The following is a 17,507-nucleotide window of genomic DNA, read 5'->3' on the forward strand; positions in this document are numbered from 1 at the left end:
AGTGTAATTCAACCTCATATGTAACACAAACTTTGCATATGAATTCTTAAAATAATAAATGGCGACCTGGTCATGGTGGGTCAACTGGCTCCAAGCTCCAATGAATCTATCATACACAAAAGGGGTTGCATCAACATTCCTAAAATATTTCAGTGTAATCGGACCTCTATGTCTAACAGGGCAATCCAGAGGGATGTCGAACAACTCCCCACAAACATCAATGTTCTTGGTGGCCTCTTTCACCACCTTCCAAGTATTTGGGCCTCTAACCTCATGCCTCCTAATCCTTTGTATGGATTGTAGGAGGTGGCTCTATGGGCCCGACCTCTGGTATGTCTCGATCAACCTATTGATGCTATCTAGCATCAAAGAAAAACTACAATGATTCGGTGAATTGGTAGGTATGTTACATATTGCTTATGTGATCCATGTATGATGGGTCGTAAAATCCTCCAATGTGATATGAGCAATAGCATCGTCCCATAAAAGAATCGATGTTGCACTCTATTCCTCAGCTTTGGCCTGCGAATTACAAATCATAAATATAATTTAACATATATAATTAACAAACTAGAAGCATAATAACATATACATTAAATTTGAACACATCAGTTGAAGACAATTTCAAAATTAAAGGAAATTTCAAGACATAAACACATAAAGTTTAAAGAGGATTTAAAAATGCAGGAGGTGTACCTGAAATAGTTGAAGAAGATCCACTAGAGTTAGCATGATCATCAAAAGAGAGAGAAACATTGCCTTTGAAACTTTGACTGACATCTGAGGTAGAATCTATGAGTGGAGTGTGCACTTTAGGTGGGCTACATGATTTATCACGAGCCCAACCAAGTATAACAGAACCCCTCGCAATGTGATGGCATGCAGTCAAGGCACGCATATGGGACGTCTCAATATATTACATATAATACGTGTAAACTAATCCAAAAAAAATTGTTGACTAAAGTATTACATATAATACAAAACTATTACATATAATACATATAAACCAATCCAAGAAAAAATGTTGACTTAGAAAGAATGTTGACAAAAAGCCATTTCTGAACTCAAGAAGAATAATATAGCCCGAATTATTAAACTTTAGACTCCATTTTTTGATAATTTATCAACCAAAATTGAGTTGCATGTAAACACAGTCAAAAGAAATGATCAAATCTATCTTCATATCTTTTCCCATTTCTAAATAATGCATTTTATTTATAGCGATATATATATATATATATATATATATATATATAATTGAAATAAACCTATTTACAAAACTAATAAAATTTCATATCAACCAAATACTCCAATAGACTTTAAATTCTCAATATTTGACTTTGACACATGACATGTACTATGTGCAAGCACATCAAGACAATGTTTCTTGTACAACACACTACATAATGAAACAATATGGTACAAATTAGAAAAGATTTTAAATGCTTTTATTCATTGGACCAAATGCATTATTGAAAACGGATTTAATGTATCTATTAATGATGAATTGTTGAAACATGAACTTATATATATAGTTATGTAATTATATATAGTTATATGTTAAATGATATATATGTGTGTGTGTGTGTGTGTGTGATATGTTATAACTTTATAATAGTTAAATATGTAGTTAGATTTAAATAATTATATAGTTACATAGTTATGTTACATGCTATGTTATATGTGTGTTATGATAAATAACTTTATGTTATGAACTAAATATTTATAGAACTATGTTTGTTATAAACAATATATATAGAAATATAATATATAGCTATTTGATATTATAACTAAGTCATAATCTAGTTAAATATATATAATTATATAGTTATATAGTTATGAACTATAACTATGGTTATGTTGTAACATACTATGTTATTATATATGCCCTAAAAGGTGTAAGGGAACGTCGATAGGATTTTTAAATTGGGAAAAGTTGTACTTTAGTTTATTTCAGTGATGGAATGATAATTTGGCTTTGGAAAAATTTCCCAACGTTCTCAATTCTTTGTTAGTTGTCCTTTCAGCTTACCATATCACGGTAATATGAATTTTTACAGGGATTTTCCTATCTACTTGTTAGACTGTGTGTTTCTAAAATGGGCAATCATGCTTGCTATGATAGATCTATTTCTTGGAAGGTGCTCAATGATGATGAAAAACCCCATTCTATAGCATTCATGTTTATGAATTGGTCCTTTTTTTAACGAGTATTTTTCATTGTACAAACTATACAAGTCCTTGAAAGTTAACTTATTGAACAAAATATTTTTCTCATCAAGAATTGTGTGACTGGGTAAAGAAAAAACACAGAGGGAGAGCATGTAAGCATCATATTTGGTTACTACATTTTTTCATTTATTTTGGAGGATGTACCCATTTCAATTGATGATATAAGTATACATCCCTTGATTTATTAACCCATTGAATGCATTACATTTTTTGAATTGATGGCTTCCTATGTGCATATGCATATTTCATCAAATTCCAATATTGTCCTAGGAAGAACACTGTAATTTTTTGTCTTTCACTTGAGCCTCAATATACAGAGTGAGATGGACCCATGGAATAAAGTTTAAAAATTAAAATTGAGAAAATTATATGATTTCCATTCCAAGGGAAATGCTTTCATTAAAAAAATTCCACTCAATTGAAGTGTGAATGAGAAATACAAATTTGTATTTCATCTCAATATTATTGAAGAGAACAAATAATTTCTTACAACACATGAATGTCAATAATAGTAATTCTATACTTTGAAATCTCAGGACAGATGGGCTTAATGATAAGCCTACCATGTGAGAAATAACACCAACACATAATTTTGCAACATTGGCTTTATGATAATAATGTCAAAGAAAATAAAGACATGAAAAAAAAACCTAAAGGAGGACTACCAAAGGTGCCAATTGATAACAACAATGTCATACTCTAGATTCAAAGAAGGAATTCTACATGAATTTTCTATGGCTGCCATGCAACCTAAAAAACCCAAATTTTTGGAATTCCATGGTTGGACAAACTATATCACCTTAAAAAACACCGCAACTATGTTAATTCATCAAACATTAATTAGTGAGGAAGATCTCCTTAACATCCTAGCTCTCTGGCACAATTGTCATCCACTATTCAATTGTTATGAGAAAGGTGCAATACCAGACCTCTTTATGGAAAATACAATTTTTAAGTCATGGAATTGTAGAGAAATATGTTTAATCTGGATGCAAATCTACACTAGAGACGTCCCCATGTGTGTAACTTCCCTTAATGCATGAATCAATAAAGATTATTACAACTTTTCTTGTTGTAATGGTCAAGACCAACAAGCAAAAATGACACACCCTATAATAGTAGTAAATAGAAATAAATCCCTTAGGTTGATAGCAAACTTTTGGTTGCTGCAGTAAGGAAGAGAAAATCCAAGGCCAATTCCTTTCTTTACAATCTATTAATATTCTTGATTCGAGGTGTCGATGGTTTCTTCCTCACTTTTCTCAACACATCAAGGCCAATTTCAGAAGCCCTGTGATGAAGTGGTTAGCTTAGACTCTTTGATTCTCTTTCGGCCACAACTAGCAAATCTGGTTCAAAATCTCTGCTTTTCTTCTTTGTAATAATCCATATGTAAGCACTGCCCAGTTGAAACAGTCTAGATACCATAGCATTGAACTTGGTAACAAACATAATATTTTCAAAAAGAAGATAAAGGATAATGAAATGGAATGATCTACTACAAGAACATTCAAAAATGACATCACAACAGGGATATAACATATCATCCAGACAAATATTTTTTCCTCTAGTACACACATGGTCATTAGAAGAAATGCAGAACAATGTGAAGTAATATAATGGAAGAATCAACTTTCTCAGAAGGAAGAATAACAAAATGAGGTTTTTTTTTCTTGCCGATACATTAGAGGAAATTTCAACCTAAAAGTGCCCATGAAATTTTCATGTAATTTCCATGTCATAATATGTAATCCAAACAAAATCCTTTAAATTAAAAAAGAAGTACATGTAAATATTTTGGAGGGAAAAGAAGAAAAATTGTTTTTTAATTATATTTTTGGCTTATCTCCTTATAGATTTGCTCAATTTTCAAGTGTAGACACTCATTGGATACGGAATTAAATTCCACATCCAATGAATACCCATCATGCATACTTTTGAGAAGACTCACATTGATAAAAATTAAAGATACATTAAAAAGTGTGTTTCAACACTCTTTTTAATGTATCTTCAAATTTTATCAATGTGGACCTTCTCAAAAGTATGCATGATGGGTATTCATTGGATGTGGAATTTAAATCCACATCCAATAAGTTTATAAACTTCAAATTTGAGAAAAGCTATAAGGAGATAAGTCAAAAATACACTTTAAAAATGTAGTTTTCTTCTTTTCCCTCCAAAATTTATAACTCTTATTTTATTATTTTAACTATTATTTTATTATTTTTTCTTACGAGGCCACTTTTAGGCTGAAATTTCCTCTAAAGGGTATCTGCTTCCAGAGCCAGTAAAAGTCCATCGGAAAAACATAAAATTGTGACAAATGAGGTTGTTTTGACAAGGTTTAATAAAACTCCTAGTAGCATCAACCTTAGAGACTACAAATTTTCTGCAAATCATTTCTTGCTATTGTAGCTTCTAGGCATGTTATAGAATAACATCATGCTAAACAAAGAGAATCACCAGAAGTCAAATAAATATGGTTGCAACTTAATCTTTGCTCATGTTAGTAAAAGTAACATTCCAATCTGCTTAATAATGTGGCTCCAGTCTCCAGGGGTTCCTGTCAATGAATTATTATCTAGAGATATATTAATAATGCAATTTGCCATTTTTTTCAATTTATGAGTCCAATTGTAAGAAATATATCTGCTTCCAAAGATAGTAAAAGTCCATCAAAAAACATAAAATCGTGACAAATGAAGTTTCTTTAACAAGGTTTAATAAAACTCCTAGTAGCTTCAACCTTAGAGACTACAAATTTTCTGCGGAGCATTTCTTGTTATTGTAGCTTCTAGGTATGTTACAAAATAACATCATGTTAAACACAGAGACTCACCAAAAGTCAAATAAATATGGTACTCTGCAGTCGTAAATGCAACTTGATCTTTTCTTGTGCTAGTAAAAGTGACATTCCAATCTGCTTAATAATGTGGCTCCAATCTCCAAGGGTTCCTGTCAGTGAATGATTATCTAGAGATATATTAATAATGCAATTTGCCATTTTTTTCAATTTATGAGTTCAATTGTAAGAAAGATAAAGATTCATGCATTAAATACACTGTAATGATAAAGTGCTCACTTCAAGAAGCTAATCTGGGGTTTGGATATTCAAGAGTGGTGATATTAGAGCATATGACAAGTTTAAATAGTTTATGTCAGCTGAGACATACAATATTTTTACAACTAAAACTTATCCCTTAAAACATAGTGGTTTTGAAATTACTTGTCCTTACAATGCTAACAACACCCACATGCTCCCCATACAGCCCTATATCCTTTGCATAACTGTTGGGTGCAAGAATTGCACTTAAGAAAACTCCTCAGCACTTAATTGTCAACCCAGGGGATTCGTAAACTTAGAGACGAAGCATAGGCAATGCCAAAGATGGTATGAATTTTCCTGATAGAAATTCCTACTTTAAAGAAAAGCTTACAGAATCGAAACAATAAAAGAAAACTGAATCATCAAAGTAATCTAGTGCTGGAACAAGAAAGAATGCATTTGCAAAGGAATCAAAATAAAAAGGCAATCGCTCCAACTGATCAATTTTTAATTACTAAGTATGTGTTATGTTTTTCTTTAGCAGAGACACTTGAGAGTCTCGTAGAATGGGCCCTTGAACCTGCTTCTTTAGAGATTTCCTTCTTGCACTAATCTATCCTGCACTATCGTAGTCTGCTTGCACTACTGCGGGAACGAAGGTTTATGTAGGAGGTATAAATGGTGTCTTTACCAAAGGATTTTTACTTCATGCAAGGGCTTGAACTTTTCCAGGTTCAAAGCACTCAAATCCCATGGCAAGAAACTAGTTCTTGCACCAGATCAGAGTTTCTTGCACTTAGCATTTAATTCTTGAAATAAGTGTTTAATTACTGCAAGTGTTATTATACTGTGAAATCAAATTGCACACATAAAAATGAATGTTTTTGATTTTGACAGAGTGCAGAAATAAAGAAACCATCCATATAATTTATCCTATCATAAAGTATTTAATGAAAGCAAGAAAATTGCGGGAAGTAAACTAGAAAGGCTTGCTGAAATGAATAGCACACCAACATGCACTGGTGCAGGTTTATTTCTCCTACTTGGACCAGGCGAGGAAAACCAAATAAAACAAAACTACAGAAAATGAATAGCACACCAACATGCACTGGTGCAAGGTTATTTCTCCTGCTTGGACCAGGCAGGAAAACCAATCCGAAATCAGGTGCAGGAAATGAATAGCACACCAACGTGCACTGGTGTAGGGTTATTTATCATGCTTGGACCAGGGTTATTTCTCCTGCTTGGACCAGATGAGAAAACCAATCCGAAATCAGATGTAGGAAAAGGAAATTTAACTACTTCACCTTGCGGATCTGCGTTCACTCAAACAGGAATTCATGTGCTGTAAATTAGATCACACTTGACAATGTAAACATAAATCACAAGAAATAGGAAATGGGGTAAACATGATGGGTTGGCTGAGCCGTAGGAAACCAGCACATTTCCATTTTAAAGAAAAACGTTGTTCAATGCTTTATCAATTCATCAACTTTCAATGACAGAAATACGATTTATGAAACATGAGGTGGAGCTCCCTTTCTTATTAATTCACTGAGGAAAATGCATGCGTGAATACATGGTCCAACCTAGATTCGAGCGATAATGAAATAAAATCCTGTTACTGCCTCCCTGGTTGTATCTCTGTTCTCTCCCTCTTTATCGAAAAACTTCTTCCTTTTATAATATGTTTACATGATAATTAATCATATCCTTTGTAAACAATCATGGGGATTTCATCCCAACTAATCCTAATTAAATAGAATATCATTACAACCGTTCCCCTCTTAAAAAAAATAGAGATCTAATACGAATTTTCCAAATCTAGGTGTTTTCTAGATTTATGTAAAAATTGGTATTTTTAACAAACTGCCTCCAAAGACTTCTTCGTATCTCCTCGACCATTGCACATTTTGGAAAACGTCCCGTGTCTTACTCAATTTCTTATACTAGGAAAAAAACCATGTTTCAAAATTTTGAGATTCGCAACGATCGGCGTGGAAATCAAGGAGTAAATCAGCTGTCAGGAAACTGCTGCGAATTCGGGTGGAAGTTGTAAAATCTGAATTGGTGCAGGAATCCTACCGGTACTAGTGCAAGAATGTGTGGTGCAGGAACTTCACCTCTATCAGAATAGGAATATAACCAACTTTGTAAAACTGTAAACACACAAACTATTATTAAATATGCCTTTAATGTTTAAATCTCATTAAAACAAAGGAATAGCGAATACTTATTATTTCTGGGAATGCACAAAACTATGACAATGACTAGTCAAGCTAAACAAAAGCATGAGTGATTCCGAGTAAAAGGTGATATAAAGCAAGGAAAAACAGAGGCCCAACATCCCCCCATGTTGACCTTCTTGCATGTTCTCATGCAAGGAAATCAATTGTCGCGTTGTTGCTACCTTGGAAAAAGCAAGATTAAAAGCATTTATGGGCATCCATAATGATGTTTCCTGCAATTCTATGTGATCACATTTCCTATGCTAGTTAAATCTTGTTTCAAGAACAGAGTGTTTGCTAGACTCTTTGACTATTTATACTAATTTCAAGAAAATCTATCACAATAAAAATACCAAATTGCAAGGATAGTGCGTGCTTGCACTGATCTGCTTACATCACCTAAACTGTGCTACTTTGCTGGCACTTTTCTGCTTGCACTACTGTATATTACAACGTGATTGCACTGGTGCAAGCATAAAATCTGCTAAAAAACAGGGAATTTTGGTAAAACGTGGGCTGGACTTTAACATGACTTCCTCAATCATATGGAAGGTTTGCTTCACCATTTCTTTGATGCTTCTGAGCATATCCTTTTGCTCTTTCTCCAGTAGATCTTGCAATAAGTTCATGGGGGAACAAAGGGGGAAAAATTTAGAATGGGAAGGAAGTTTATTACAAGGATTCTAGGAATAGTACCATCAAGAGGGCGTAAACAGAAGTGGGATAGGAAAAAAAATTCAAGGGGTAAAGTGGGATTTATGAAATAGATGGGGAGGTAATCATTCTGGGATTGAAGAAGAAAATTGACGGGGAATTACAAAAATGGGATATGAAGAAAGGCAGAAAATTTTCTGGAAGGTCTGCCTGCTAACCACGTTACAGTTCTAATGAAAATATCAATTGTAAGAATGCAACAAGATTAGGTACAAAAAGTAGAAATTATAGACAAAAGAGTATAGTACATACCTATTACCTTCTCCCAAATGAATTCCTTGTTTTGTTTCTGCCCAAAGTCTTATAATAAAAATCAAATTTTGTTGAAAAGGTGCAATCTCAAAATAACTACCACAAGTTCATGCACCTACTATAGCAATCTTGTACCTAGATTATGCAACGCATATTTAGAGGCAACCACCATCAATACACATTTTGCCAATTAGCATCTTGTGAGCAGTCATCATTGAGTAATTCATCACTCTAAATACCATGAAAGTCAAAATGAGTTATGATACCAATTAGCAACCTCTTTATTGAACACTCTAAATTCCGTTGTCATCCAGATTCAAACTAAATTTCCTCTTAATATAGTACAAAGAATAACCTTTACTAAGCATACCACATCCTTAAAGATTCTTCATTTTTGAAAGATATAACTTAAAGCATCATGTTCAAATCATCTTTAAAACCATTGTCCAAGAAAAAAGGATAAGTTTAGGGGAAGAGAAAGATAGCCAAGCAAATCATAGTATGCAATTAACTTTAATACCACAGACATAGCCCTGCTACCCGCAGGTGTCCATAACCTCGGCAAGGGTGTCTTTTGACCCATCAAAATGTCTGTGTCCCACTTACTAGGCATGGATTCAGAGTTATATTATTTTAATTTTAGATGAAGGCCACTATTTTGGCTTGGTAACCAACTAATGGCAGTGCCACTCACAAGAAGTAACATGGATGAATAGGTCAGCTCGTGATGAGACCTCCTGTCTTCCAACTTTTCGGTTGAAAGCCATTAGTCTAGCTTGGTGACCAGAAGTAGTAATGTCATGCATGCTAGATCTCATGATCGTGGTAGGTCAGCTCATCACGAGACCTCCTATCCTCCCCTAAATCTTTTGTATACTCTGATTATGATTAACCTAAAAGTATACTTAATAAGTTGGGAGACAGATCTACTCCTTAAGAGTATGGGATGGCGTGAAAAGTTTTTAATGACTAATCATTACTGATGATTTCCTCTGCCCCAAAGACTTATTAAAGATATCCCAGATAATGATTAAAAGACTCCTTGAATTAAGAATGCTAGTGTCCTCATGAATAGCTTATTATGATCTTAACAAGAGTGGTCCTCCATAGGGGGTTTCCAATAGTACCTTCTAAGGGAAACTGAAATTATATATATATCAGATGACAACTTATTAAAGTGATTAGTCATGGTTACTTTGAAAAATCATGAGGTATTAGAGTGAATCATACTCAACAAGATGTGTCACAGATGTGTGTGTTAACAACCAATGCGGATCAAAAGTAGTTTTAGTGACTACACTTTAAAAATCAAAAACCCTAATAGCATCTGAACAGCTTTATTCACCTACCCTACTTTACCTAAGAGGCGGAAGACTTCCTTTTATGTATAGGAGTACTTCCAATGAAGCCATGTGCAGATCATGTGAAAATATATATTCATGCTCAAATTTATCATACAAACTTGAAAGTGTACATGAGTATGAAGAACCAACCAATGTACTTGATATGACAACAAGGGTTTTAAAAGAGAAGACTACTCCCTCGATTGAGTCATTTTTCTTAACCAATGTTCGATATGATCATGGTATTCTTGGTCCATTTCTTGATTTCACCCATGCTGCTCATCCTCTTCTTCCATGTCATGTTGATTGTTCTCCATAGGGTGAGTAGTCTCTTGATTACATTTTGGATCTGATGATAGACATGTTAAGAACTCCTCGATCTTAGGTTCCAATGGATGTTCTCCATTGATTATAGTGCATGATTCATTTGTCTCCTTAGACGACTGGTCAGGGAAATCAAAAGAGACTTCCAAATCCTCTTGTGGTGGTGGAGAAATGGACAAGTTATTGAATATTGTCAAGAAGTTCTCTTCTTGAGAGGTAGAGGTCAAGATCAGCTATTAGGGCTTGTGAGAGGTCCTTCATATTTATCATCTTCAAGTCCATCTGGTTGATTGATAGTCCCTGTCTCCACACACATATTAGTAAAGGGGTTCTTACAGCACCCCAAAATGATATAACGTTAAAGATCTGAAGATGAATTTAAAAGCTATATTAACTGAAGTAAAACTCACCACACTTGCATAAAAATACAAAAAGATAAAGGAAGACTTACCCCTATTGCATCAACATAAAATTCTTACCAAATCAAATCGCCTCCGCGACAGCGACGCCAAAATGTTGGGTGCAGGAATTGCACTTAAGCAAACTCCTCAACACTTAATTGTCAACCGGGGGATTCGTAAACTTAGAGACGAAGCATAGGCAATGCTAGAGATGGTATGAATTTTCTTGATAGAAATTCCTACTTTAAAGAAAAGCTTGCAGAATCGAAAGAGTAAAACACAATTGAATCATCAAAGTAATCTAGTGTTGGAACAAGAAAGAATGCATTTGCAAAGGAATCAAAATAAAAGGGAAATCACTCCAACTGATCAATTTTTAATTACTGATTATGTGTTATGTTTTTCTTTAGCAGAGACACTTGGCAGTCTCGTAGAATGGGCCCTTGAACCTGCTTATTTAGAGATTTCCTTCTTGCACTAATCTATCCTACACTATCACAGTCTACTTACACTAGTGTAGGAACAGATGTTTATGCAAGAGGTATAAATGGTGTCTTTACCAAAGGCTTTTTACTTCATGCAAGAGCTTGAACTTTTCCAGCTTCAAAGCACTCAGCTCCCGTGGCAAGAAATTAGTTCTTGCACCATATCAGAGTTTCTTGCGCTTAGCATTTAATTCTTGAAATAAGTGTTTAATTACTGCAAGTGTTATTATACTGTGAAATCAAATTGCACACATAAAAATGAATGTTTTTGACTTTGACAAAGTGCAGAAATAAAGAAACCATCCATATAATTTATCATGTCATAAAGTATTTAATGAAAGCAAGAAAATTGTGGGAAGTAAACTAGAAAGGCTTGCTGAAATAAATAGCACACCAACGTGAATCGGTGCAGGTTTATTTATCCTGCTTGGACCAAGCGAGGAAAACCAAATCAAACAAAACTGTAGAAAATGAATAGCACACCAACGTGCACTGGTGCAGGGTTATTTCTCCTGCTTGGACCAGGCGGGAAAACCAATCCAAAATCAGGTGCAGGAAATGAATAGCACACCAACGTGCACTGGTGTAGGGTTATTTCTCTTGCTTGGACCAAGCAAGAAAACCAATCCGAAATCAGATGCAGGAAAAGGAAATTTAACTACTTCACGCTGCAGATCCGCTTTCACTCAAACAGAAATTCATTTGCTGTAAATTAGATCAAACTTGACAATATAAACATAAATTACAAGAAACATGAAATGGGGTAAACGTGCTGGGTTGGCTAGGCCCTAGTCAACCAGCGCGTTTCCCTTTTAAAGAAAAACGTTGTTCAGTACTTTATCAATTCATCAGTTTTCAATCACAGAAATACGATTTATGAAACATGAGGTGGAGCTCCCTTTCTTATTAATTCACTGAGGCAAATAGATGCGTGAATACATGGTCTAGCCCAGATTTGGGTGATAACAAAATACAAGCCTGTTACCGCCTCCCTGGCTGTATCTCTGTTCTCTCCCTCTTTATCGAAAAACTTCCTCATTTTGTAATATGTTTACATGATAATTAATTGTATCCTTCATAAAAAATCATGGGGATTTCATCCCAACTAATTCTAATTAAATATAATATCAATACAATCATTCCCCTATTAAAAAAATAGATATTTAATACGAATTTTCCAAATCTAGGCATTTTCTAGATTTCTGGAAAAATTAGTATTTTTAACAAACTGCCTCCAAAGAATTCTTCGTATCTCCTTGACCATTACGCATTTTGGGAAACAGCCCGCGTCTTACTCAATTTACTATACTGGGAAAAAAAACCATGTTTCAAAATTTTGAGATTCGCAACGATCGGCATGGAAATCGAGGAGTAAATCGGTTGTCGAGAAATTGTTGCGAATTCGGGTGGAAGTTGTAAAATCTGAACTGGTGCAGGAATGTGTGGTGCAAGAATACTATCGATACTAGTGCAAGAATGTGTGGTGCAGGAACTTTGCCTCTATCAAAATAGGCATATAACCAACTTTGTAAATCTGCAAACACACAAACTATTATTAAATATATATTTAATGTTTAAATCTCATTAAAACAAAGGAATAGCAAATACTTACTTGTTATCTCCGAGAATGCACAAAACTATGACAATGACTAGTCAAGCTAAACAAAAGCATGAATGATTCCAAGTAAAAGGTGATATAAAGCAAGGAAAAACAGAGGCCCAACAATAACTCTGACCAATAATGAATTCACCACCATCTCCTACAAACAAACAAACAGAGTATGCATCTGCATCAAAGCTTCCATTGGAAAATCCCTTAATCAAGGAAGTGAAATGTCATGATTTATTGCACAATTTAAAGAAACCTTTAGTACAAATAACATATGGATGAACATGAACTAAGATGTTTTCTTTTTAGTCTATCCAGGGGAAGGAAGTAACTATCTAACTACCTGGAAAAAATGCTAGATAGTGCATGCTAGGGTTTGTGTGAGCTCTGTAACCTCCCCTTGGTGCCTCTGATTCTGGTCCTTGGGGCCCTGCCTACCATGGTGAATCCGCAACGGAATCCTAGCACCCACTCCTTCAAGGATATGGTCTCTGGTAGGCCACCAGACCAACCTTCATTCTTCACAAAGTTTTCCTCCAGCTCTTCCTTCTGTACGCCACAAAGAAGAAACTACTCATCCATAGAAAAATGAGCTGGAAAAAAGGAATGAAGACACATTGAAAAGATCATCCAAGGATACTCAGGTAGACAAGGGAAAGGTTGCAGACTCGCCCTTCCATGCTAACGTTAATCCTTCACAATCATAGGAGAAGCCGCAAGATCAGGGGGAAAAGACCAAGAATAATTGTAATCCCAAAGCCAAGAAAATCCCAGAACTGGAAATCCAGGACCCCAAGGTAGCTGAATATAGAGAATACATGTAGGAACATGTAGTTATATGAAAGTTCATGGGAATATGGCCAACTAAAAGAGCCCTGAACTGGTGGATTCAGAGAAAATGGACACCCAAAGGGGAGATCATACTTCAGTTGGGCTCCAAAGGATTTTTCATAGTCATCTTTGACCTCCTAAAAGATAGAGACAAAATTTTTGAAAGAGGACCCTATTTCTACAATTCAGTCATTTTATACATGAGATTTTGGATGGAGAACTTCACACTAGAAAAAAAAAGGATTTTACTAGGGTTCCAGTATGGGTACGCCTCTACTCCTTACCAACTAATTATTGGGCTCCATCAGTCTTAAAAGTAATAAGAGACAAGTTGGGGGAGTACATCAAAATGTCTGAAAGCACCAGAACAGGTCACTATGTTTCCTACACCTAAATCTGCATATATATAGACATCTATGGTGCCCTGCTAGAATAAATCAAATTGATCTTCAGGGATGAAGTCTGGCTGCAAAGTATAGACTATGAAAAAATTCCCTTCTGATGCAAAAAGTGTCACGATCATGGACATCTTTTCTGAGACTGTCCCTTGAATAAAACCCCTCAAACGCAAGAGAAAGAAAATAAACAAAAAGACAACGAAGGGTTCACCAAAGTAATCTCTAGGAACAAGAATAACATGAAAAAACTTATCCCCAAGAAGAACCTATACAAAGAAGCAAGCCAGAATCAGTTCAAGGTACTGAACAATACCCAAGAGCAAAGGTACCCTAACGAAATGATAGCAAATGAAGCAGAAGAGGAAGAAAGGCACCCAGTAGACAGCGAACAAGATGAAAGGGATACATGTAATACCAATAGAGGAAAGGAGCAGGCACTATAGGATACAAAAATGAAGCAAGTAGAAACAGAGGAAAAACTAGAGGAAAACGCAATAGAGGAAGCTTTGCAAGGGGTAGACCTTTTCAATAACTGTAGAGGAATGGAAACAAAAAGGAAAAAATACCATATCATAACAATAGTTACAAAAAATCGAAGAAGCTTATCTCCTCCAAGAAGAATTAAAACTCAAAAGGAATATCAGCCAACATTCCATTAGAAGGACTCAACCTCAAAGGCTCAAGCAAAAAGCGAGGACAAAAGACCACCAGTCATCTCCTTCAAGAACTAGGAGCCAATCTAATCAATGAAGGAAAGGTAAAGGCTCTAGCTTTATACCCATCTCCATGTCAATGAATTGCACTCTTGGAATATTAGGGGACTTAACAGTCCTGGGAAGAAATGCATCTTAAAAACTAGAGTCCTGTCTGATCATCCTGACATCTTGCTCATTCAAGAAATGAAACTGGATTCGACACACCCTCCCCTTCTTCTCAACTTGTGCTTTTATCCTTACAGCTTCTTGGATAATACGATTGCAGGAACGGTGGGGGGCATAATGAATTTTTGGAAAAAAAATCCAAACTGGACCTTATTTCCTCTCTAGCCACTCACCATTCCTTAACAATGATCTTGAGAATCATAGGCACCAACAAGACCATTAGTATAAATAATGTTTATGCCCCGCACAAGGTGATAGACCGTATCAAAATGCTCCAAATCATATCCAATCTCCTTGACCCTCTACACCACCCTATCAAAATCATAATTGGTGATTTCAATATGATAACTAAATTATCTAAAAAGAAAGGAGGAATCCGGAAGTTAGATAAGGACTCTGAGGCTTTCCTCGCCACCATTGAAAACCTCAACCTCATCGACATTCCCACTAGAAATGGCTTATTCACCTAGAATAATAGAAGAGGTGGAGACCGTCAAATAGCCCCCTGTTTAGACTGCTTCCTTCTATCTGAGGCAACCTATCTCACCTCCTAGGAAACGGAGGTGGGAATCCTTCTGCAAGCAATCCCTAATCACTAACCTATCTCTCTCGAGATTCAAATTTCCTTTAGTCCAAAGAATAATCCTTTTAAATATGAGACCTTCTAGTTGAATCACCCAGATTTCGTGGAAAAAATGAAACAATGGTGGACTTAATCTCCCATCAAAACTGGAAACAAATTGTACACTTTCCAACAAAACTTAAAATATATCAAAGAGGAAATCAAAAATGGAATAGAGAAACATTTGGCAATATCATTACGGATAAAAGAAACTTGGAACACAACTGGAACTTCTTCAACAAAATATAATTGAAGAAGGGCTAACAGAAACTAGTAAGAAAGAGAAACAACGACTACAACAAATATGGGACGAAAGAGCCATTTAGGAAGAAACGTTGTGGCAACAAAAATCCAGAATAAATTGGCTGAAATGTGGGGAAAGGAACACAACATTTTTCCATAAAACAATGATACAACACAGGAGGAACAATAGAATTATGGCTCTGAAGAACCAAGAGGGTCATCTCATTCACTCTCAAGAGGAGTTGGAAACAGAGCTCACCCACTATTTTAGCTCTATTCTCAGAGAGCCAAGGAATGATCAAGATCAGGATATCAAAAATATCACCAAGAATATTCCCAAAATCCTCATGGAGGGCCATAACAAAATGCTCCTCCTAAGGAAAGTCTCCCTCTAGGAAGTGGAAGATGCGGTCATGGGAATGACCAATCAAAAAGCTCCAAGGCCAGATGGGTTCACCACTGATTTCTACAAATCTTGTTGGCCTATCATAAACCTGGATATTCATACCCTAGTGGAGGAATCTCGAATTCAGAATTATTTCCCTAAAGACCTTAACTCCACTTTTCTAACTTTGATACCCAAGGTAATCTCTGCAGAATCCCTGGACAAATTCAAGCACATAGCCCTCTGCAATGTCATATACAAAATAATATCCAAATTTCTTGGCAATCTAATTAAATTCATCCTCCCTCTCCTCATCTCCCACAAATAGTCTGGTTATGTGGAATGAAGACAAATCATGGATAGTATCATCCTCTCTCATGAGATTATTCATTCTCTCAAATCCCAAAAAACACTGGGTGTGATGATTCAACTAGATATGTCCAAATCCTTTGACAAAATTAGCTGGAACTATATGAGACAGGTCTTGGATGCGTTCAGCTTCCACAAAGAAAGAATCAAGTGGATCGTGGCCATGGTGTCAGGAGATTTATTCTCCATCCTCATGAATGGATCACCTTCGCAACCCTTCAATCCTACAAGGGGTATCAGGAAAGGGGATCCAATCTCTCCCTTCCTCTTTGTTATCATGGCAGAAGGGCTAAGTCGCTCTATCACTAATGCCCTGCATGAAAATAAGTTCTCTAGTCTCCAAAACCATGCCTTAGCCCTCCCTACAAATCACCAACAATTTATGGATGATACTCTTCTCATGGGCCTCCCATCTATGAAAGCGGTTGCCTCTTTCATGTCCATCCTGAGGGACTTCTCTACTGCTTCTAGCACCCATCAATCCCCTTAAATCCAAGTTGTTTTTCTTTAACACTTTGCTGCCCATTAGTAGGAACATCGCCAGAATCTTGGCCATTCCTATTAGCACTCTCACTACACTAACCTTGTTGTTCCCCTTATAGATAGGCTTCTCTCCCAGGCCACTTGGGATAACTTAATAAATGAATTGGAGAAAATAATGGCCAAATGGACCTTCAGATCTATAATTTGGTTGGTCATCTTATCCTGGTTAGATTTTTCCTTTAGCCCATCTCGCTTTACATGTACTCAACTCTGGCAGCCCCAAAATTGATTTCAAATAAAATCAAAAACCTTCAGAGGAACTTCTTATGGAGAGGTGCAGAGGTCAAATAGAAATGGGCTCTTGTAGCATGGGAAAAAATCTACAAGCCCAAAAAATATGGTGGCCTTAGTCTTAGAGACATAGACCTCCTGGGAAAGGCCTTGGGAGCCAAAAACCTATGGAGATGGATTGCTAACCCCAACTCCCCTTGGGGTACCCTCTGGAAAGCAAAGTACACCCCCTCCTTAATGCAAGAGAAAATCATCAGGCTCAATGGAAACATCAAAGGTTCAGTCATCTAGAATCAAGATTGGGAGATCAGGGACATCATTAAAAGACATAGTTTTTGGGAAATATGCAATGGGAACAAGGCTCTTTTCT

The sequence above is a fragment of the Pinus tabuliformis genome, chromosome 4_1 (assembly GCF_031772625.1).
Source record: "Pinus tabuliformis cultivar Carrire ecotype Pingquan chromosome 4_1, CPIR1, whole genome shotgun sequence".
Lineage (NCBI taxonomy): Eukaryota > Viridiplantae > Streptophyta > Pinopsida > Pinales > Pinaceae > Pinus > Pinus tabuliformis.